The sequence below is a fragment of the Thunnus maccoyii genome, chromosome 1 (genome assembly GCF_910596095.1).
Source record: "Thunnus maccoyii chromosome 1, fThuMac1.1, whole genome shotgun sequence".
Classification (NCBI taxonomy): Eukaryota; Metazoa; Chordata; class Actinopteri; order Scombriformes; family Scombridae; genus Thunnus; species Thunnus maccoyii.
The window spans coordinates 33,786,769-33,811,742 of NC_056533.1; the positions used below are offsets into that span (position 1 = coordinate 33,786,769).

At 39.5% G+C, this 24,974-nt stretch overlaps 1 protein-coding gene across 1 annotated transcript in view; it reads right to left on the reverse strand.

Annotated features, from left to right (window-relative positions):
- LOC121899247 (protein kinase C-binding protein NELL1-like) overlaps nt 1–24,974 on the reverse strand; it is a 280,357-nt gene that overhangs the window by 90,749 nt on the left and 164,634 nt on the right. The window lies entirely within an intron of this gene.

The window sequence follows — 24,974 nt, forward strand, 5'->3', positions numbered from 1 at the left end:
TTACAGCCTCTCTTCATACTCACAATCTCTCGCTTCCTAATGTAGCTTGAAAGACATTGTATGAGCATTAAAACGCGGTGCTCAGGGAGACATTAGCCGAGCTGGATGACTGCTAATGAAATGGGATCGGAAACACACAAGGGAGGTGTTATGCAGAAGGGCCTAAATGTGTGTGCGTGTGTGCGCGTGCGTGTGTGTGCACGTGCGTGTGTACAGTCCAGTGTATTTATGTGGATGCGAGCAGCAGAGAACCAGTTTCCTAAGGTAAAAAAAGGACCTTTCCACCACTTAGGAGACTCTCTATGCTACACTTAAAGGTATATTATGCAGCATTTGTCGGTTGGTGTTTGTAAACAAACGGCATTCATGTTGACCTGTCCTCCAAAGACCAATGAGCAAGAGAGAGAGAGAGCAATTAATTTACATGCAGAGGGTGGGGTCTCTGCAGATAAATACCCCACCACACACTTCTAGTGAGTCATAAGTGATGATTAAGAGGGATTATGTTTGTATCAGTCTATACATTGTTTTTCAGTAAAATCCCGCATAGTGTACCTTTAAGGGAAAGAGAGAGAGAGGAGAGTATTTCCATATCTTCTCCTTGGATAAATACATTCAGGCTTTGAGCTTTTCAGCTCACACTGTCCCCTTACAACAGAATGAATTTGTATGAAGTATGTAATTGACTTACATGCAACACCCAGAGGTTTTTTCTCGGCAAATTTCATCCTTGAAGAATGTACAGTAGGAGTGTTGAGTTGCACAATCAAAGAGAGACGGATCGTGTATTCAGGCTTACAAAGCCTGGCTGGCCTTCAGCCTTCAGTATAAAAAGCATTGATCTGCTACATCAAAAACATGGAACTTATTCACTGCTTTGAGGCTGTGAAACAGTACCTGAATCCAATTTTCATCTTGTCCTCAAGCACTACTCCACCCTAAAAGCTGCTCATTTAAGTACCCTTTATTGGCGAAAGGCGCCAAAGCATTGTTCAACCCCGATAACAGCCGGCCTGTGATGTTGCAGACACACAGCCTCAATAATTCAAAGTTGAGTGCTCGCTGCTTTTGTCAGCTTTCATTTAAAGTGGGAAAAGCATCTACTGTCAAGTCTGTGGCATGATGAGGCTTTCTGATCTCTGCCGGCCCCAAGGTCCTGTATCCCCCCCGTGTGTGTGTGCGTGTCTGTGTTCGCCCTCCGCATCCTCCTCTGGGAGCGAAGAAGCAGGTGAGGTCTGCTGACAGAACTGGAACTGTCATTTCACACAGGGGGGAATTCATTTTTCTGGATTTGCCGGTGTGTCTCTCTCTGTCTCTCCCTCCCTAGACCCCCCCAACCCCCACACCCTCCCTCCCTCCCTCCCTCTCCTCCCTCCCTCGCTCCCCCTTCTGAGCTCACTTTCTTCATCCCTCTGCTGCTTTATTCATACTGTGATGTAGGTCAGGGCTGGGGAGGGGAACAGCTAAAAATAAGGCATGATAGGACTCTGTGTGCATGTGTATGTGCACATGTGTGTTTGTGCCAACACATCCCTTTGTGTTGGTTTGGGAGAGAGACAGAGAAAGAGACAGACTATGCCTGGATGTTGAGTGTTTGGATGCAGAAAGAGAGAAGACTCTTCATATTCTTGTGTGTGTGTGTGTGTGTGTGTGTTTGTGTGCACATTATCTGCATCACCACTTATGTACAGAGGTTAATGGAAACAACTCTCTATCCGACAGCAATACTGTCTCCTGCTGATTGACTGAAAACTTTTTCTTTACTTTAATCAAGCCAGATGGTGTGCGCGCTTGTCTGTAAATGTGGTGAAATGTGGTGCAGGACCTCGGCCACTGCAGCTGATCAGTTTCTTTGAGCAGCTAATTTTTTTGTCTGTTTGATGCTCACCGGCTCAAGCTGCTGCCTCAGACTCAGACAGAGAGATATGAAAACAAATTTGGAGATTAATACCTCTCTGGACTTCAAAAGTATAAAGCAGGTGTTTTGTTTTTTTTTTTCTTTTATAAAATAGGAAACTTTTGGGGCTTAGTGAAGACAAAAAGCTCCTGTGTGTGTGTGTGTGTGTGTGTGTGTGTGTGTGTGTGTGTGTGTGTGTGTGTGTGTGTGTGTGTGTGTGCGTGTTTTTCAAAGTTTTCCTCGGCACACAACAAACTCAGTATTGTTCATCAGTTTTACTTCCAGCTTTTTAGTTTCTCTGTCACTTAGAAGGATGTTTTCAAAAACTTATGAGCAAACCTCTCTGTGAAATTTGGAAGATGGTGTTTGACAACAGAACGATTCATCGGCGGTGATGCAGATCCAAGATATGCATATTCATAACAAACTGCCAATCAGCTAAAAAGAAACTTAAGGCCTTTTTAGACATAGAACACATAACACTGATGACTTCATCTATCTATTAAAGTAATGGCTATTTATCATTCAGACATTGGTGACTTTTACGTTAATGAACCATACGGCTGCATTCAGACATGGGACGACATTTACAGGAAGAGACCCTTGTTTTGTCCTCTCACAGTCTGCATCACTGATGATGATTTTAAATCTTATTTTGTTTATTGAAGTCTTATTTTGTTGCCTAAAGTCCCACAATGGACGCTCGTCCCGGCTCTTTTAAAGAATTCACTGACACCACTGCTGTCAATTTCATTATTTAACTTTATTAGAGAGCGAATTCTCCCGCCTGTTTTATAAAGTCTGACATGCACAATCATTGACTGAAAGGATGTTAAGTTGCTACTGTTGCGTTTGGCTACATATTTATTAGTCATTTTAACAGTTGGCATGAATGAAAATAAAATAAAGAGGGTTTGTTGGTTTGGTTATTACTGCGGTTCCTCTTCTGCTCGAGTTGCACCTCAAGGGGAAAAACAGTCTTCATAGACTGATCTGACAGTCAACCAGCTCCTTAAAACTGTCTTTTTCAGTGTTTCTTGGTTTACGAAACTGATTTTGTGTATAAGAGATGATGATTGAGATGTTACATTTATTGTAGTGATGTTAGAAGGCGAAACAAGACTATTTCTTGCCTCTCTGTGTACATGTTTTACCTTGTGCTGCTGAAGCCTTTACATTAATGTGACGGCAGTCACTGCAGACTTGTGACCTGTAGAAATGATACCCAACCTAGTAAAATTACCGTTGTGACTTTTACGTAAAAGTGACCAAAAAGGATGCTTATTCAGACATGAGATGGACGTGTTTAATTGCCATCAAATGAATGTAAAGGTGTCTCAAAGGGACTTAAGAAACCTGAATGAACTCAGTGCTTTATAGCTTCTGTTCCATTCATGCCAATGACGCTTACTTGAAGACTGCGTGTATGTTGGACAGAGAGTGAAAAATAAATGTTTCATCTATGCAGCCTCTCATTGCTACAAGTCTCAGAAAAATATATATATATATATACATATATAATTTAGATGCAAATGAACAGAAAATAACATCAAACAATACAATTAACATTTTAACCTTATGTTGAAGAGATGTCAAAGATAACACAGTGTAATATGTAATATATTGAAGTACATATATATCCTTCCAAAATAAAACAAAACTGCTCATTTAGATTAGATCTATGGCCTGATGACTTTCACTGTTTACTTTGACATTAGGTTACACAGCGGTAGGCCTACATGTACATCTAACAGATGAGTATTGGTACATATATGTGGATACATATATATACAGCTGTATAAAAAAAAAGACTGTTGAGCAGAAAAGGACAAATGTAATGAATGCGGACAGCTGCCAAAAATCTTGATGCTCCTTAACTGACCGGAGTAGCCACGACAACCTGTAACTTCAGCTCCTTCACACACACAACACACACACACACACACACACACACACACACACACACACACACACACACACACACATATACGCAGCAATCAGTATCCCCCCTCTTGTTTGACCTCTCGTTCCCTCCTTCTTTATATTTCTATTTTCCTGTACACAGAAGTTAATCTCACCCGGCAATTACACACCATGATAATTGAGGCTTGCGGAGCACGGCATTGTGTGCGTGCATCAACACGCATACAGACTGTATTGAAAGAGAGATTGGATATTTCATTTATTTAATGCACTTGGTGTAGACAGCTAATCAGATTCTTTTATTTGACTTCACTGACACACATTAAATAACTGAAACAATCTGAGTGATTTTTTTTTTTCCAATAATAGTCATTTTTACACAAATGATTATGTCTATAAGCAAGTTTCAGTCACTGCACAGCAAGTACAATACAATCAAAACGTATGAAATTACAACATCTAACAGCGCAGCAGCTTTCTGACTTAACTTAATGATGGAGAACTGTTGACTTCAAACAGTACTGTCTGACTGTGTTAGCCAGTTACAGTCAATAAATTGTACTTACTTACAAATAGTGTAAACCAGGATTACAAGTTCCTATTCAGTAATTACAGTACAGTTATTAAACCCAGTAATGCTCCATTACTCCCAACAGTTTGGAGGTTCCATTTACTTCCTGATGTCTTACTGAGAGTTGGATCAGAGGATCAAGCCAAACATTGAAGCCAAATATTGTTTTCTAACATCTCAGACCTTAAGCAGACCCTACATAACACCAGTTATTCTGCAATGCACACTAAGAAGAGTTTTCCATTTACTTGTTTTTGCTAGTTTTAAAGCATTATAGTGTGACCCAACGCACACATCTGTGCAGCTGAAACACATTACAGACTGTACGTCTGTCAACTGTCATTGACTCCAATTTGAAATAAAAATAAACCATGTTTATTCAGTGTGGTGTTAGTGAAACATGGGCATGTTGTTTTCGAAGTGAAATTCGGTCACAGTTGAAAGCTTTTACCTGCAATTTGTGGTGAGTTTTAGGCAAAGGTCTTTGCACATAGGCTTATATCTGGCAGCTTGCTGTCCTAGCTAAAGAGACAGACAGATGTGATCCTTGATGAGGCCGTAGGAGTGCTGACTCTCACCTGCTTCACCTTCATAAAAATCTAAACATGCATATTTTGCTTTGTTGAGTTTTGTTCTGTGTCGTCAGCTGATCTCACATTCATCCCAAAATCTCCCGTCTCTCTGGTGCAAAAACTACTCAAATCTTATCAGGGTTTTAATGCTATTCAGTGCATGAATACCTCTTTGATTTAGTCACACTCAGCTTGTTTACATGCATATATAGTTTATATGATCATCAATCTCAAGTTTAGGATTTCAGTCGGTTCTTGCCACCTCACTGCTCTGCTTTAGTGGATATTGGTTTAGAAACTTCACTTTCTTTGGCGACAAGTTTTTGAGGGATTTTTTTTTTTTTTCTCTCCTGGGACATTTACTTCTTGGTGCGTGTGTCAGGTGATTGACAGGTAACAAAGCATAATGTAATGAAGTTCTGATATGAAAACTCTCACTGAGCACAGTGAAATGAGAAAAGTTTCTTCTCACTCCTGTGATATACTTTTATCCTTGTGTGGACGACGTTTTTCATACTGTATAAGTGAACGGCAAGAATATAGGTGGCACCATTAAATCATCACTGAAAATATGTAACCTTCAACAAAATCATGGGCAGTAACAACTGACAAACAGGCTAAGCCTTCCCTGAATTTACTGCTGCATCCTACATACTATACTGTATGTATACTGGTAAAGTTCAAATAATGAAAATGTCTGTGTCAGCAATCTGTCTATGCTTGTCTCAATTGACCTCCTATCCTAGAATGAAAAGTGGAAAATGAAAAATAAGCCTTTTATCAATTATCAGTGTTTGTAACATTTTAGAAACAGAAATAGAGCCATTTTCCATCTAATTTTGCCCTCAAAATACATTTTTTTTTTATTATTTCCTTATTATGGATTTTCATATAGTGAGTCAAACATGAAAAATCCAGTTTCCATAACTACAAAATGCAAAACTGGGGTGATATTAAATTAGGATATCTTTGTTATCAAAAGGTTAGCCTTTGCCTAATATCCTTGCAATGAAATTTTGCCCCTCATTGCCTTCACTGCTTTTCTTTTCCACTGTCAAGATGACTAAAGGCGACCGCAGACCGCAATAGAAATGCCAGCGACTGACGGCACTCGGTGGCTTTGGAGTTTCACTCTGGAAGCTCCTGACAGGCGAGATCCAAGCACTCTTCTCTTCTCTGCTCTGTTTGCCTGTAGACTAGCTATTGTATTGTCAACATGGCTGTAAATTTCTTAGCCTATTTATAATTTTGTCTAGTAGTGATGAAAAAACTAGGATACGTTATAGCCAATATACTTATTCTATGGTCAGGGATTGACATTTTTAATGGTTGGACCTTTCTGTTTTGGCAGATATGCCTGATGAGATTTAATTAAATATGATTAGAGGGTGATCAGGCTGTTGTAGACAACTATTGGCTGTTGATAGGATCTGTGGCCATGTGAGGACATCTATTATATTCAGTTAACATTTCCAAAACCATCGCCTATGTTCTGTTAATATGTTGGCTAGCCTACAGGGTTTTTATTTCTTGCAACTGGGAAATTTTTCCACCTGAGATGATAATTGAGCTTTTATCAGTAGGCATATTTTCAACCAAATAATCATAACTGACAGTGCACTGCCAGACCTATTCAATGCTTTTATTAGTGTAACAGTGGAAGAAAACTCTCCAATGGAATTTCAAGCCAACAACACGCTGCCATCAACTTTTATCATAGATGTGAAGAGTCCTCGATATGTGCTGTTGTAGGTCTAAGTGCCAGATACCTTTGATTATTCATCTGGCCACAGGATCAGGCTACTGTTGACAGATTAGTGGATGTGATGTGTTAATAGAGGATGTTGCAGTCCATTTATGTTGAAGTTGGAAAAGTTTAGAGTTTGAGAAATTACATGGGCATGGATAGGCTATTAAGTTTGGTAAAAAGCCCTTTTCCATAAATTCTACTTTGTGTCAGAAAATGATTTTTTTTTTCAAATTGAGTGACAAGACCATTTTTTTAAAAAAAAAGCCCTGTTTTCATTTTCTGATTTTAGTTTCATAATAGGAAATCGACTGAGACAAAGGCGGTTGAAAAGACAGCAACATGTTATGTAGCCTCAAAGTTAGCCCCCCCTGATGCTGACTTTTAGCCTCCCCGAGCATGATGTCCTAGCCGCTTACGGACAAGAAAATGGCATCCTCTGAAGGAGGAAATTAATCTCAGCCAGCAATTTCACACCATGATAATTAAGTCTTACACACAGTGTTGCTTTCAACAACTTCGACTTCTGAAGGAGGAAAGTGAGCTCGGATATCTCCCACTATGCTCCATTCTTCCCGTGGCAGTGGGAAATTTTGGACCACTGGCACAAACTTGAAAAGAACTGCAGTATTGTCCTTTGATATGGACTGAGCCATGGAGTGGGCCAAATGATTTTCATGAGGGGGGTTTCGTCTCCACGGTGAGGGCGTGCAGAGGCCTCAGATGACTGAACTCAATGACAAAACCCTCTTATCTTTCCATGCTGCAAACAAATAAGTCACAAAAAGCAAAACAACAATCAACATGCAGCGTGAGACTACACCTCTCTCTGATGCTACATGTCCCCTCCCGGAGTCAGAGGAGAAAAAGAACCGCTGATGCATTTAATTAGAGGGCTTTTAGAGAGCAGCGGCTCTTATCGCCATCCATGTCCTTCTAGAAGACACATACAGAGTAGGAGGTACTCTGGGTGAATAGATTAGAGCGTGCTAAGGAACTCTCGTAGGTAGGAGAACTGAATGATGGTGTGGTTCCGTATCAGGAAAAGGAAACAGTGTGTGAGCAGGGTGTTTTAATCTGCCTGTCAGTCTGCAACTCCAACGAGGAGCTGCCATTCACCGCGCTGCACACTGACAGACTTTCAGACAGACACTCTGAAGAAAAAAAACTGTGACAGAGTCCTTCTGTCAGACAGAGCGGAACAGTTTACCTAGATGACAGGTGCTCTGAGTGTGTGTACAGGATGTTCATACAGGTATATTTACTGTAAAGCTAAGAAGAGAACTCCTGGGTGCCCACTAACTGAAATAAATCCATATATCAGCCAGAGGGAGGCAGCGCAGTGTGAGCTTTTCCCCACATTTTAATGGATTACTGCACAGCTGAGGTCTTATTGTTGCAAGGGAAATCCTAAAAGCAAACTGAAATTGCTTTGTCGAAGCCGAGAGATATATATCACAGAAGACAGACACAATCCACTACAGGAGTCATGGTGTTTCTAAATGAAATATTATCTGCATGGAGAAAGAGTAAACACCGCAATCTGACACAACTCATCCAGACAGCATTATAAAGCAACATATAACACAAAATTTGAAACACAGATCACCTGATGTGGACACAATTGGACTGAAGGGCATTACACATTCAACTAAAAGTTAAAGTCTTGCACTAGGTTAAAAAGCCAAGTTGTACATGCAAACCTTTTGTAGATCAACTACTTCTGAGGTGGTGCGATACTGTGGTAATCACCTATTTCCAATATCAGCGCTACAACAGACTTTTTCGAAACCTGCCGTGTAAAAACTGCACAGTTTGAACCCAGCTTCTCAGAGTCCAAATTATGTTGACTTACAGCAGCGACAGCATGCTGACTGGAGTGTTTGGAGTGAAGGGGGATAACTAGAACACTTTTTGATTGTTTGAATCAGACTGATTGACCCTTGTAAGCTTGTAAAACCTTGCACTCACCCACTCACTGAACTCAGCAGCAAATCACACATGTACCTTCCTTTGTGTCACTTTTTCCAGTCATCTGTAAATAATACAAGGTGGTATACTTGTTGAAATTAAAAATGTTGTGTTTTCTTTTTTATATTTTATACAGTTTGACTTATCATAAATTGTAGATGTTTAATCACACTTAACACTGACACGGCAGCCAAGATCAAAAATCTGTCAAACTACTATTTGTGCTTTATCCTTCAACCCAACAACCACATTGGTATCTTTGGTACAAGAGATCATTAAACATGTTATGGAGAATAAAAATATAAAGTTTGAAGGTAGCCACATTTTCTCATGTGTGTTTGATACCATCTGTGACAGGAAGGGAGAGTCTATCAGCTCATATCGGTTCAACTCTCACTTAGAACTTGATCCAGACTTTAGTCAATCTCTCCTGTCTCCCCACACAACCTCTGTCACTACCAACACAGAGGTGATTGGTGTAGTTTAGCAGTGAACACAGACAGTGCAGAAGGTAAGAATGTGAGGACAGACTTTTTTATTCTTCTAATTACCCAATTAACTGCCAGAATATCCAGTAGAATACAAAAATAATCAATAGTTGCAGCTTTATTTGAACCTACAAGCACACTTATCCTGGAGCTTGTTAGCAAACATGCAAATATACATATGCAGGCTTTTACAAACATATAAACTAATCACAGACACAGGCTGGGATGCACATATGGGGGTCCCCCAGAAGGCACATTCATGTGAAGTTGTTCAAGGGACAGGCTGATAATCAGGAAGCGGTGCAGATGCTGTTGTGTATGGAGATGGGCTAAGAAGCTGAAAGTTAAACACAGATGCTGACATAGGAAAACGGATACAAAGGCTGCCAGCAGTTGGTCTGGTGCTCATTTTTTATCGGTACTTTCTACTTTGTTTTTCAGGACACGAGTACCGTTTGAGTCCTATAAACCAATGATTATAATCAGAAAAACACACTGTATGTGATTAGCAAGGAGAAATCAGTGTCCCTCTGCTCTTGGACCGCAGATGAGGCTACTTTTTCTTTAAACCTGCAGAGGCTTGATATTTCCACCCAAACTTGATTGATTGTTCATTCAGACCTGACAGCATGAAAATATTTTAGGATTGAAGCCAAAACTCCCTTGTACACACACACACACACACACACACACACACCACCAAGTCTTCCAGCCTATGTGATGAAATTGGTTGTTTGTCAGTAGCAAAGTTTCTGTTCAAATCTAGCAAATTCTAACCAAATTCCAAGAAAATGAGCAAAAGAAAATGCAAGTTGATGTGCGTTTCTATCTACTTTTAGTGGCACTCATTCTCCAATCCGGTGCGGTTAAACCATTTCAGAATAAGAGACTGCAACAAGATGACATAATCAGTCAAACCTCAAACAATGAAAAAACACGCAGCAAACGTATAATAATACTGCATTTGTGTTTTCTTTATGTATTCATTAAGAGGTATTGAGGAACAATACAGTCTCGTTATTGGTCATCACAGATCCGATGTTTTCTTCTGCTGTCATTTTTCATCTCTTCAGTCACATGCTGCATGTACACTTTGTTTCCATTGCATTTTGCTGCATTTTCTATTTATTGATACACCAACTTTTCCACCTCAGTCAAACATAACACATATTTGTCATATTAGAACTTGTTTTCAAATTTCTGGCTTTTCCAAATTTAAAATGTGCATAACAACAGGTATATGGAAACCCTAATTTAGTGCCTACCAAAGCTACCAATGTGACCGTTCCAAGAACAATTCCCTGACTCCTCCACTGACTTACTGGTGCCATTGGTGTCTCTGCAGGTCTCTACAGCTTCTACTGTATCTGTGTCCTTGTTTAATACAAATGTATCAATTCCTCAAAAGGTGTGTTTGTTAATGGACACTTTGCTGCTGCATTGGTTCAAAAGGTACTGTGCACTAGATTAAATGCATTCTCAAGAGCTAATCATGTCAACACCATCAGTTCACAAGGTGATGTAAATGATGCGCTGCATGAAACCAGTGAGAGGTCAAAACCTCTCAAGGACAGCCAGAAATTTAAATATAGAAGTGGACACATGTTTAACCCATAGTTAAAACTCACTGCTTTGACACTATGTCCAATCCTCTGTTTATCTTCACTGGACAATGTCACTATTCTTCTGATTTGGTAAATTCACAATAGGATTTCCCCGTGGGTGCTCACAATATCCTGAGCTCCCTAAGATGCGCACTATCAGTGATTATGGTCAAAGATTGCGTTCAGTACAACAGCGCTGTGAGACATGGTCTGCTTCAGCATCAGATCATCCATCATGATGAAGTAGTGAAACTGACTGTTTCTGAATATTAAGACATAAACAGGAGTAATGAAGCCCTCACTAGCCAATGTCACACAGACACAATCTTTAATTTTCACCCTGCTGATTAAACCGTAAAACAATCAGAACCATAAACAAGAGTTGAAGAGTTTGATGACAAAAAGCAAATTTACAAATGTGCTCTAAAATTTCACCAACTGTTAATGTGGTGAAAACATCGTTGCATTATCCACAAATGACCCTCTAAAAAGCGGACAACAAATTTTGACCTATTGGTGTCAGTCTGGTGCATGCATGTTTGTTTATGTATTTTGCATATTTTGTTTACATCGGTCACCCCGTGTTTCCATCACAACTTCTGTGATTTTTTGTTTTTTTTCTCCCCCAGCCCCGGTCAGCATGCATTACTATTCTATCAGCTGAATCGGTCCCACACACACACACACACACCCTTGATTGTCCCTGTGCCCAAGACTCTTAGTAGGGCAGCAGCAGCAGATGGTTGGACCTAGCTCTCATTGTGTCAGGTTACTGCAACACATGCGTGGACACGGACACACACACACACACACATACATACATGCATGCATACGGTATATACACACACACCTGATTTTGTCGTCTACATAATATTAAGCAGGTCCAGATAAGAACTTGTATTTTTCAGATTATTGGCCAGATTCATCCATTACTGAACAGTTGCTAGGTAACCGTGATGCCTCGCAGCTAACGACCTAATTGACATCCCATCAGTCACTGCTCACCTTGTAGCTGATGGGGGAAAAAGAAAGGAAAAGAAAGCTAGACAATTAGGTGCAGAGCTGCTATGCTGAGAATTTCATGTTTTTGGTTACTATGGCAAATTAACAAAAAAAGTTCCATCTTTTTGACTGCGCATCATGGAAAATAACAGAAGAAGATGAAGAGAGACAGACAGACAAACACGAAGAGGGGCGGAAACAGACACACAAATAGAAGAGGAGAATAGAGGGAAAACAAAGATAGAAACAGAGGGAAAGAACAAAAAAACAGACAGAAAAGGATGGAGAAACAGAAGAAAACATGGAGCGAAAGTGAAAGAGACAGAATATCCTGACAGAAACAGAGATGAGGATACAGACAGAACTTGTGAGACATCAAAGAAACAACAATTCAGTTGTTGTGACTTCACCAATGACAGGCAGTAATCATTTGACAGGAGAACTTGATATTGGGGTATAAATATTTGACAACACAGTGCTGGAGCGCTTAATTAGCTTCATTGTTATTCCCATACAGAGGCAGCTGCTACCTGGAGCAGATGCTGACAAAATGCTTGTGTCAGTATACAATGTGTAAATGTGGATATCACATCAGGTTTTATTTTGATATTACTTTTTATTTTGAGTTCGGTTTTAATTCGGAGGTCATGGTGGATGCCACTACATGAGTGAGTCTCATGGTAAATGGACTGCACTTGTATAGCGCCTTTCTAGTCTTCCGACCACTCAAAGTGCTTTTACACTAATCACATTCACCCATTCACACGCTGAATGGGTACAGGGACTACCATGCAAGGTCCCAACCCTATCAGAGGAAACTAACCATTCACACACATACACACATTCATACACTGATGACACAGCCATCAGGAGCAATTCGGGGTTAAGTATCTTACCCAAGGACACATCGGCATGTGGACTGGAGGAGCCGGGAATCGAACCGCCAATCTTCCGATGAGCGGACGACCCGCTCTACCTCCTGAGCCACAGCCGCCCCAGATAATGGATAAAGACTACCATCATATCATGATTAATGATATGATTAGGTAACGTTAAGATAAAACACACTTTATACTGTACTTCTGTGTACTTCCATGTGTAATAATAACAATTCAGTTTTTAAGATGTAATTTTGCATTAGACATTAATTAGAAAATTAATGTCTGATATAAAATTAACATCTAATATTAAGTGTAATTTTACAGATGTTATACATTCTTATAGATGCTACCTTTTCACGTCAACAATCCAAGAGCGTTTTGGTTTTGGGTGAAACTAAAAATACATTTTAAGCGAGTCTTCAGGCTCTTTTTTTTTTGCCTCCTTAGGATTTTTCACAGACTCCTACATTTTTAATTGAGTTTGTAAATGTTTTTACATGCCCCGTTGCTGCTGTGCCCCAATTTCCTGAAAGGTAGATATGTGTCAGCATGGGGGCCCAGCGGGAGAAACAGCAAAGTGACAATAGAGTAACTGAGGGGAAGGATGGAGCAAGTAGCGTTCTCACACATACACACACACACACACACACTAAGTTATTTGTCCGTGTGCCCGAGAATGTTGGAAGGGCAGCGGCAGCAGATGGTCCGCAATGGCTCTCATTGTCTCAGGATGCAGCAACAGGGAGCGAGGCGTGCCCCGGCCTCGAGACGCCATCACCATGTCCTGCGTCAGTGTCACAGTCAAACTCTTCCCCATAATTAAGGCCAGCCCCTCTGGTTCCACCTGACAGCAGAGAGCAGCTGGAGGACAGCGGAGGAGGAGGAGGAGGAGGACGAGGAGGAGGAGGAGAGGTCGAATCCTCCAGACGGATGGCAGCGGAGCGACTCTCATGTTTCGACACATGCGTACAAACACACACATACATGTCTTCAGGTTGCATGAACACGCTTTTCTGTTGCTATACCTGTGAGGAGCTTAAGGGGCTATGTTCAGTGCCTAACCCTTGAAGGAAAAATTACTTCCTGTTGACTTCATCACCATGTGGTTGCCTGGCCTTTCCTTAAAATGTTTAACCTCAACTTTGTTCTGATGGTTGCTTATTCTCTTCTCTTCTTTCAACAAAAGAGTCTTAAAAGAGTTCAAGAATGTAAGGATGTAAAAGAAAATAGTGAAAAGTCTTTGCAGCAGAATATCTTTGCTGTGCATCTTGCAAAATACATTAAATTATGTTTATGAGGCTGAAAGATATATATAATTGTTTGCACGCGAACTTAGCCAGTACCCTAATGGTGAAAATGCACTTGTCCCAGCGTGCCATTATTACATAACTGTCTCTTCAGCTAATGTTTATGTCTTGTTATGCATTAATTCTTTTTTTGAATTGTCTTTTAATCTCATTGTGCATTTTATTGGTCTTACTAATGTGCTTACCCTTAACTTGTCTCTTACACTCTGTTTTATTGGCTGTTTAACAGTAGCCAATAAGCACAAGCAGATACTAAACTTGACTAATTTTGGTTGAAAAGTTCAAGTTTTTATATATTTTCCATAGTTAGGTCCTACATTTTTAACTAGAGTTATAAATGTTGTTGAAACAACGGTTATACAGTATGTAACCTAGATGTTCAGACATCTTTTGATATGATATTCATCAAACCAATACTTAGTCAGTGGCACATTTACAATCATAGGGATAAAGGATCACTGTCCCTGTAAAAATGGAATATAAAAGTAAATAAAACTATACTATTATTATATATAATAAATTATTTCTATAATTGACTTATAATGTTAACTGCTTCAATATAACTGTTACTTCCAGACAAGGACACAGTAATGGATCTAATATGGTGAAGACAAAACAACCACAATGATCTTTTCTATCATCCTAACTTAATCCTAAATCTAATCCTAATCCTAATATCTAAAAACTGGCCTTTCTTTATTATATTATCTATATATTCTTTATTATAAAATCAAATGCATCTCACAAACAAACATAAGCAAAACCTTGGACTGTTCTGCACACAAATTCTTCCTAAAAATCATATTTCTAACAAATGCTGGATTGGAATCTAATTCAAAAATCTAAACCACAACACCGGTGACTCGCATCAAGGTACGAGCCCGGATAAAAAGCGACAAGCGGAACAGGCGATGTGGACAGTCTGACAAATACGAGCAAGCTCCTGTCCTCGTGACAACTGCATCAAACACATATTGACTCCTGTTTCTCTACGTCGCAGGTCTTCTTTTTAGACAAGATGTTGACAACTAACTTTGGTAATACACCAACCATGCAGGAGGCACCGCATCTGTTTCTGGCAACATCCACGGTTGTCATCTGCTCTGCCAGCTGCAAGACAGCCCACTTCCAAACTACAGAGTGAAAGATGCATCATAATCAGTACCGGGAAGTCAGTTCATCTGAACCCACTGGTGACCCGTGTATATGAACGACATGTTTAACAGATGCACACAGACGCATCAAAGCGCTCGGTGTATGATAACCGCTCATTATTTTATCAAGATCAAAGCTAATTGATTTCACAACATATATTTATTTGATTGTACTTTCTATAGATTTTACTGTAGTTTCTCTTGTTTCAATTGATAGATTTAGATTTTCAAAGGAAAGACAAAAATCCAGCCTCTGGGACTGATGGAAAACACACTGCGTTATAATAAACTGAAACATATTGAGATGAAAATTAATATGAGTATAATTGTATATATCAATAAAAACACATTTTCTCTAGTTGTACCTTAAGTTTTTTTTGTAAAGTGTCTTTGTTGCACCAATTTTTCAAAATAAAAAGGATGTACAGGCTTCACAGAGCAAACCTGTCTCCTAAAAACATCATATTTATATACTAATAAATGGTTTTGATAAATAAGTTTTGGAGGAAACATAATCGCTGCCTCATTATGTTTACTGACAACATTTTTTCTTTTGCTTGTGATGCTTTTGTGCTGCACACATGTCAAAGATGGTTGAGATGGGTTTACAAAGTGCAGACTGGGTTCCCACATGTATTTAGGTTTAGGTGATATTTAGGTAAAGATCATTGTTTGGTTAAATATAAATAATTCCTATTGACTTTTTCAATATTTAACCAAGTTTAGTTTCCTAAACCTGCAAATTAGTAGCACACAGTGAAGTTTTAAGAGACAAGGTTACACAGATGTCAGACAGAGACAATATATACATCCAATAAATGCAGGGGACACGTAGGGAAATACAAGCTGAAACCCTGAATATATACTCAGTAAAATTTATCATTTGCTGAAATTCGCTCAACATGAAAAGTGTTAGTGAGATGCTCCTTACCTACAAATTCAACATCACTCAGCTAGTGCTTAACTTGTAGAACTATGTTACAATATATAGGTTTATATAGCAAAGGAACAATATTGAGCATCATTCACACAAAGTACAAATTATGAACAATTATTACTATAATGAATGCTCAATGTGAAAACAGTTGGGAATGTTTGTTACAAAGATTCCTACTTTCTAAAACTTTGACCTGCTGGCTGAACTTTGTACATCCCTGCTCTCTTTTTTGGCATCTGTTTGTTCTCACAAGAAAAGCAGCATCTGTAATTTGTTAAGATGTGCAAAAACAACCTTTTTCTTCTAACCAAACCCTAACAATGGCTGTGCCAGACTTGTTCTATCTAGTTACAATATATCGGTCTGGTCTCTATATATTTCCTGGTAGATGCATGATTACTTCTGAAAAAAATGTTGATATCCACTTAAACATTAAACTTTTTCTTAGCTTTGTCTTGTTCTGCACTGCCTTATTCACTGAGTTTATTTCAAGTGTCTCTTCACACAGTAGAATCACATTTCTTTTCTTTTCTCTTCTTTCTTTTTTTTAACCATAACTTACTTTAACATTGTATTTTTCTTTAGTTTCCCCTAATTATCCATCAAGGAATTGAAGTCTTGTCTTTGTTTCCCTGAAGGAATCTAAAAAGTTAGCGTTTCTCATCCTGCGGCTGATCCACCTGTCATTTCTCACACAGTAACTCTGAAAAAATCAAGCTGTGAAATTTTTGTAAGAATTTTCATTATCTGTCATGTAGCTGTTTCTCCACTCTTTCAGATGTAGGAAGTTTAAATGAAATTTCACATTCTCTTTTAAAAACATTGCTTCACAATATAATTTGAGTTCTGAAGCTTGATTTTTAGAAATATTTTCTATTTTCTATCTCTTTATTATTATGCAAATTCTTCCAGATTTCCTTATTAGTTATTTTACTCAGCAATACCTTGTTATGTTGTCACTGACTAACCTCAGTCATCCTCAAATTCTTTTATTTCTGGAAGAATCTTCACAATATTCTCTTGAATGAATGCAAATGTGGATTGATGGACAAACTATTATCTTTTTTTACAACATCCATGCTTTCCCATCAAAATGACGTCTTCCCCATTAACCTAATTCAGACAACTGAATAAATGCAACTAAAATGTTCAGTGTGATGGACGAGTAGTTGACACTTTTTAGTATACGGTCAGCAGTGATGTCAATTAGACTTTACAGGCAGCTAATGAGCTAACGCATGCTAAAGTGATGAAAGAATAATTGGTACACAACAGCTAGAAATTAACTGTGTATCTACCTTCATTGTAACAGCAACAACCACTCCAACCTTCTGTATTAAATTTCTCTTTAATTCCTCTCTCTAAATCCCGTATATCGCCTCTGTTTAACCTGAGGTTGACTTGCAGTCTGCCTCGGCTCGTCTACCTGTGTCCTTTTACCCGCCACGGCTCTATCTACCTGTGCTGAGCGCGCACCCTCCTTCCCTTCCCCGCCTGCACCGATGCTATCAGCTACTGATTCACTGTAGCCGCCTCAACTCTTATGATTGATACAGAATCCTAATGCCCCCAGCAGCTGACATTCAACTCAGTCTGAAGGACAGCTAGGGAAATGAGGAGCATATAATGGAATACGCCGCCAGCACAAACAGGAGGAAGAGCCACTTGTAATGTGATCTGCTCCAGTGCTTAAATATCAAGTGCAATTAAATGCCAGTGACAGTGGGAAGGAGACAAGCTGCATGTGTGTCTGGAAACAAATTTGCTCTCAACTGGCAGTGACATCTTTTATATAGTAAGCTATCATTTACTGCATGTGAGCGAAACAGTAAATCTGCTGTTTCCAACCCCAGCAGGGAGAAAATAGTCTCACGTGGAATGAGGGCAAACTAAAAAGCTGATGACATTTTGCGGACACAAATAATAACGTGCCGATTGTTCCTTCACCGTGAGAGGTGACATTAACACAAATCGGACATCTTTGAAATCGTCCAACCTTGAGTTGTCTTTAGCTAGCTGATTTCAAGGTTTCAGTATAAATATCCATAGTAGATTCCTGTCATGTTAAATTTTCAGGCCTGATAATAAATGACTCATTGGCCACATAGTTGATCATTTCTGGTTCATAAATGAATAAGATCTCCCGACCCCCGTCCCCTCGTGACCTCACTGCACTTCATATCACACAACACTTTAAAACCATTCATTTTAATAGCATTAAAGAAGATAATGTTGCTCAGTTGGAATGACTGAACACTGGCTCAATAGATTAACTGTGCTCTACTTTAGGAAAAACTCATAGAAACTTTACAGGACAACTTCAAACAGTGTCAAGACAAGTCGTCCTCATTTCTTCAGTATTTTGGGTGCTGATGCCTGAACAGTCCTGATCTGTAGCCTTGATCTTTAATATACTACTGTATCACACTGAAAATGGGTAAACTTTGTGGCACCTCAATATATTTATTTTTTAAAAGGAAGATAAATTTAAAGATGTTCTGGTTACAGGAAGCACTGACTGAATTTCGATCGATTTAAGGTAGATACAGGGATGGAATCAGGGTTCATGAGATTAAGACACAGTGGTTATGTTACAAAATTTGTATGTTGTTATATTCAGATTTTGTTTCTCTGAATGTCTGGCTGTACACTCTCCTCTTTTAGCTGGTAACAGTCCTTTCCTGTCCTCTGTCCTCAGCCCAGTGAACTCTTGTTGCCCCCAGTGGGAGGAGTCGTCTCTGGGTAGAGCAGCGGGACACGTCGAGGGCGCACTCAGCCGAGCACCGGGTCAGCCATTTTGCTCATCCTTTTTTCATGTTCCACAAGTTGTACACTGTAGGACTTTACCTGGGAGCGAGAGAGCGGTAGCAGTGTACGGCATGACATACTGCATGTGTGTGTGTATGTGTATGTGTGTGTGTGTGCGTGACTTCTCTACAAGGACAAAGAGCTCAGGGGGCAGACAGAGATTAATGATAGGAGGTGACAACTCTCTTTCAGTATTAAGGGAAGGAAGTCCTGTCATTGTATGGAGAATGGGGGAAGGGAGAAAGAGGAACAGGAAGAGAGAGACCCTGCAGAAGCTTAACTGACTCTTTCCAGTGGTTTCAACACCCCAAAATACGGCGCTCAATTGAAATATCCACCTTCTGTAATTACCAACTCATTAGCTATTAGATTCATTTCCATCTACTGAAAATTTAAATTCATTTTACTGACTGTCTTTCAGCTCTAAAGGGCTGTATTCACTTTGTGTTTTCGTGATCAAACTCTTGATGCCACATCCTGGTTAGTTGTTGTTTCACCAACTTCTATTACATCTGTTGCGTTCTCTCATTGTCTTCTTTCAAAAGGTTAAATATCCCGCGGTTGTCTAAACATATTCTAATATTCTAAGAAAAATGAATATGTGCTTCAGCATTTCTGAGGTACTAAACTGACAAATACTTCCAACACTTGTGTTAGCATTTTGCTAATTGCTAGTGTTGTGACTTCATTATCTTAACTTAACTTGTGTGTTCTGTATTTGCAGAATGTGTCTTTGTTGTGTGTTGTCAATTTAGTGATCTTAATCTGCATTTGTTGTATCAATTTGCAGTGTTTTTTTTTTTTCTAAATGCAACTTATGTGTTGTCAAAGTGGTGCATTGAGCTCTCTCAGCCACTGTACTTTCTCCCTTATCCATGATAACTCTCTCTTATAATGTCATCTTTCCTTTTTTTAGGGGTAATATCAGCTGTCTTAAAAAATGATGTGTTGTTGCGCCCTCCCTGTCCGTTCACATATCTCACCTCAGTCTGTCATGCTAGTGATGTTTTACCTGCAACAGTCTGACAACAAAAGAGCGAACTGTACAACATACTGTTGAGCATGACTATGCTGTAGAGTTGGATTCTCTTGTTGTTGTTATTATCTTTACAAATATTAATTTTGAATCAGGTTTTCTTACTTCAGGAACAGAATTAGGAAGTTCATCACGTCAGCTCTCTAGAGTGTGATCTAATTTGTTCAGCCACAATTCCGAAGGAGGGGAACAACTCTTAAAACATGCTGTTCATCAACACGCAGCACAGCTGGGGAGAAAGGAATCACATCACTTCCTTGTTAAAAATTAATATAAATCATCCCTTTGGGGCAAATAACCTGCAGGTAAAACACAAGCTGTTAAATTAAAAACTTCTACAGTACATGACGAGGGTATCTCTTCCCCCAAGTTGTGCTTGATCAGAGGAAGAGTAGGACAGTGTTTTGACATCCATCAACTCAAACCTGCCAAAAACTCCTAATCACAGCCAGTGTTTCTTGTCAGAATAAAGATTTTCAGTTTAAATGACTAAAGTCTTCTATATCCCCTCAAGCTAGTCGTTTCTTCTAAGTCTAACATAGTATGTACAGTACTCCTATGAAACTATCCACCTACAGTTTACAGGAGCATTTCTTTTTTAAATGATGCTTTCAAAATGGAATTTCAGTCCAAATACAGGATTGATGTGCCAAAATATTTGATAATACAGATATTTTTTTCAGAAATTAGGTACAGACACAGAGATGATCGAAGATGGATTCCAGTTGAACTGTGGTACAATCCACATGCAGTCAATCTTGCATTGCTGGCAACAACAGGAGATATGATTATATATATATATGATATTGATGCCACACAATATTTTTTTCCTAAGAGGGTATGGGGGGCTCATGTTTTATTCATTTGCAACCCATATGGGTGGTTGTGCTCCCTTCAGTTGTAATCACGTGGCTCCCCCCCGGCCACACATTTTACTCAGTTTTTCCCGCGTGGATCAATCTTGTTTCCGGGCAACAGAGGTAAATAGCTGCATTTACTGACAAAAGGATGTAGTGGACCGCGAATGGGAACAATAGTAAAGAACTCTTGAAGCAGGCCAGAGGGGTCAGATGGTAGGGGCTTTGTTGCAAGTGGGGCTAAATCTGTAAAGTTTGATCTCAGGTTGGTATTAAAAAAAACAGTTCATGAAAACAACAAATTCAGTCGGATTCTCCATCTGAGGAGCTTGAATCGGCTGACGAGATTTCATGCTGCAGCCACTAAGTATTTTCATTATTGATTAATATCTCAATTATCTTTCTGATTAATCAAATTAGTGCAGTGCCTGCTCAAAATGTGTGCCTGTTTAGTACGGGGCCAATTGCTTGGCCTCCAGTGTTGCTGCTTCGATGCACAGAAAAATGAATACTGTTGATGTGAGGTGTGAATGAGTATATACACCAACAACATAAAAGAAATCAACGTTCTATTATACACAGATGTTAAATACTGTCATAGTGAAGAAATGTTCTTTTCTCATTTCAAGTATAATGAGGCCACATTTAAAAATAAAATACATAGCAGAGAACTTCCTAAAGCATCCTAAAATAAAGTGAATCAATCATTTATTTTCAGTTTGGATCATCTGAATGCTCAAAAGATTTGTGCTTATATGAGACATATTGGTTTTGAACTGCCTGTGGGAAGTAGTTTAAAATTCTGTCCATTCTTGATTAAAAGCTGTGTTTTCGCAGTCTACTTTTCTCTTTTTAGCGCACGCCACGTGAAAAAACTTTTCTTGAGCTGAGCTGATACTAAAAGGTGACGTGAAAACACTGCAGACCACTGATTGGTCAGCCATTTATTGACAGGCTTTCTGTTTCAGAGAAAGCTTTCCATTGCTCCCTCTCCTTACTCCACCTCTCTCTCTCTCTCTCTCTCTCAGCTCAGCAGCCACACATTTCTCTGTTCTCTTTTTCTCTGTTTAGCGTCGTGAGGTTTGGCTAACCCAGTGTTGCTAACTTCGGGGCTAACCCCCTTCACTGATGAGACTTTTCTTGGTCTTGAGATGCTGCAGGATTTATTTTAGCACTGACACACTGTAGCCTCTATTGTACATTTAATGCCAGATTGACAACTTCCTGCTAACCTTTTTCTCTGCTCCGATTGCATTCGCCGACACTTTTCTGCCACTCGCTCTCTCGCTTAACCATTTAACTACTCACTTGCTACGCACACACATTACGCACTGCTCTATTCCTTAAAAGGAGCTACGCTACCAAGAGTTTCCAAGGCAACAACACAGAGGTTGACTCACGTTTCGGACCAGCACTGCACAGAGGCTTGGCGGGGGTTCTCGTTGACCTGGCGGCCCACCAGGCCTGTACAATCATAGGGGAAACACTGCAGCCGCCGTGCTTGAAACACACAGCGTTCACACATGAAGAAAAAAAACAACACCAATTTGTCCTGTTGTTCTTTGTGTTTACTGCTGCATGAGTTGGATGCATGAGGAGAAATGCAGAGGAGGAAAATGAAACAGAAACCGAGAGCATCTGTCTCCATATTAAATCACCAGTGTTTGATGGTTATTTAGTTGTGCTTTAGAGTGTAACTGCTGTGAAATAATATGGAAATAATGTTTTTTTTTCTGTCATTCACAGGTTTTCTGTCTCTCTGCCTTCTTGCTCACCAAATTCGAGACCACACGTCCTTGGGTACCCAGCAACACACCCGCCAAGTGAGAATTAGATCAGATGAACAGTTTTCAAGATACGCGAAGGACATATACATACAGAGACAGAGACAGAAAGTCCTTGCTTTATAGTTAGATATTTAGATAGTTAGATAATTAGTTGGGCTATAAAATGTCAGAAAGTAGTGAAAAATCAGTCAACAGACTAAAACCCAAAGATACTATTTTTAAAATGATAAAGAGAAGCAGCAAATCAGTGAATGTTTGATATTTGTGCTGGATGAAAGACTCAAATGATGATGATTTTTTTTTCCCCTAGAGAAATGTGTTCATTCAAGAATAGTCATTAAGATTTATCAGCTGAGGGCCATATACTGTATATCAGCAATAAATATTATGGCAAACCAGTGTGTAAAGCTGACATTTTTACCTGAGGTTGGTGCAACAGAAAAGGTCACAAGTGTCCAAAAAAGAGTTTATCCTCCTTTAGGATACATCCATATTACCATATTATGAATATCACAGCAAATTTCTTAGAAATCTGGCCGTTATTTTTAAAATATCTTGAAATACCTTGAAATATCTTGAAAATGTTGCTTTTGACCTGACTGAATGTATACACAAAATGACATGGTAATCAGAGCAGTTGTCATAGATACAGTATATCTTAGACCAAAGTGTTTAACAGACTGATCAACCACCTGACATTTCCACCCTTTAGCCTCTCACCTAGCAGGACAAAATGACTTTCATACAGGTACTGTAAATTTGCATCAGTACTCCTGGCTTTGCCCTTGCTCTCGCCTTTGTCCACTAAATAATTCCTTGCTGGCTTATTTCAATCCTCAGGAGTTCACAGAAGGCTTTTATCCATGCAGGCCAACACGCCGGGTTGCTGCTCAACACTCCAGAGTGACATCACCCTCTTCATTTCAAGGTCACCTGCGGGTGGTATACAGTAACAGGCAGATTTCGACATCGAACTTAAACCCGCATTCCTCGGGATGATTTCAGTTCAGCAGTCCGTTTCCACTTCATCTACTGCGCGTGTGTGTGCGTGTTTGTGTGTGTGTGTGTGTGTGTGAGTGTGCCCTCACTGTGATGTCATGATGAATGGGCGGCCAACAAAGCGGAGGAGAGGCAGAGAGAGAGAGAAGGGGAGAGGAAAAGCGATCTTTCCTCTGCCTTTTTATCGCTCTATTTCATCATGGAAATCACCTCATTTACTCCGAGCACTTCTCCATTCATCTCTTATTGTCACTGGCAAAACCCATTTTCTATCTGCATCGGCACTGTGTGTGTGTGTATGTGTGTGTGTGTGTGTGTGTGTGTGTGAAAGAGTCAAAGGACCAGGGAAAAAGCAGCAAGCTCACTGCATGCGGTTGCCTTTTGCACATGAGCAGTTGCATTATTGAACTCAGACTGTACGATACAAGTGTTAACATCTGCAATCAAACTTACAATGTAGGAATCTATTGTCCTTTTATTTTTCAATTGACAGGCTACTTGTTCACATTCACACAATCTGGGAGTATTTTTAATTTCTAATCAGACTATTAAAGGGGGTGTATCATGCACAAAATCACAAAGAAGCATTCTCTCTTCTTTTTCTCTCTCTCTTTCTATGCAGAGTTTACAGGCCTTGCATCTCCATCAAACCATCTCATCTAAATTTACAGTACTGCTTTGCCTTTTCTGTACAAATTACAGCAAATATTAGCAAGGCAAACTGTTTTTGAAGAGCATGCAGGAACATGCAAGAATATACAGAGCGTTCTTGCTGTATGTATGGGGCTGACCAGTGTTGCGACTCTTATCATAGTCTAGACATCTTGTCTGCAGTTATTTAATGTCCTCTTTTATCAAGACTAAAAAAATCTGTTCATGTTAGTGGTGCGTAGCTTTTCGTAATCTTACAGTCTGTTCCCAGCTTTAGTTTACTTGCTATGGGTCCAGTTGTGATATAGTGTAAGCAGTGTATCCACAGATACTATCTATCACATGAAGATGTTATATTATCAGTGGTCCAAAATACCAAAATAAACCTCAAGGGGATGAATTAAGACCCTGATACCAAGCTCTGTATGTGATTTATGCTTTTATCTCTTGTGCAAAGTTACACATTTTTAATATTGTGTTGAATAAACTTTTTCCCCTTTACATTAGCTTGATTTTTTAAGCTGCATTAATGCACAAGCTGTTTTGTTTTTTTTTTTTGAAGTGCAGGAGAAGGTTTAAGCTACATCTGCTGAGAATCTAATCAGCATCTTGCCGTTTCCATTCCATGTCAACCTAGGGGTCTTTTGCTGTGGAGGCTGTGTGGAGCTGGTTAATGACATGAATACAATTAATAATTCAGAACGAACCCTATGCGCTTCTAAACAGAAACATGCCAGTGTGCCGGAGCCTTCAGTGAATAGCTGGAGAGCAGCAGCAGCAGG